The sequence below is a fragment of the Miscanthus floridulus genome, chromosome 18 (genome assembly GCF_019320115.1).
Source record: "Miscanthus floridulus cultivar M001 chromosome 18, ASM1932011v1, whole genome shotgun sequence".
In the NCBI taxonomy this organism is placed as follows: domain Eukaryota; kingdom Viridiplantae; phylum Streptophyta; class Magnoliopsida; order Poales; family Poaceae; genus Miscanthus; species Miscanthus floridulus.
This window is the reverse complement of record NC_089597.1, coordinates 19545116-19545352: the sequence shown is the minus strand read 5'-3', so window position 1 is coordinate 19545352 and position 237 is coordinate 19545116.

The window sequence follows — 237 nt, the reverse complement described above, 5'->3', positions numbered from 1 at the left end:
ACGGGTATCTTTCACTAAAAAACAGGCCAGCGGATAGGGCCAGTCACCCGTAACCTGTGAACTAATGATGGAGCCTGCTCGTGACGTGGTCCGTCCAATTGTGGGTTCAGGTCTCTGCCCACTTCTGTGCGACCCGAAAACTCGCCGTCCATCATCTCTCCTATGCTCATCCCTGTAGCACCAGGCTTAACAGCTACCGGCCCTTTCTCCCCACTGCCACGCTGCCTGTAAGTCAAA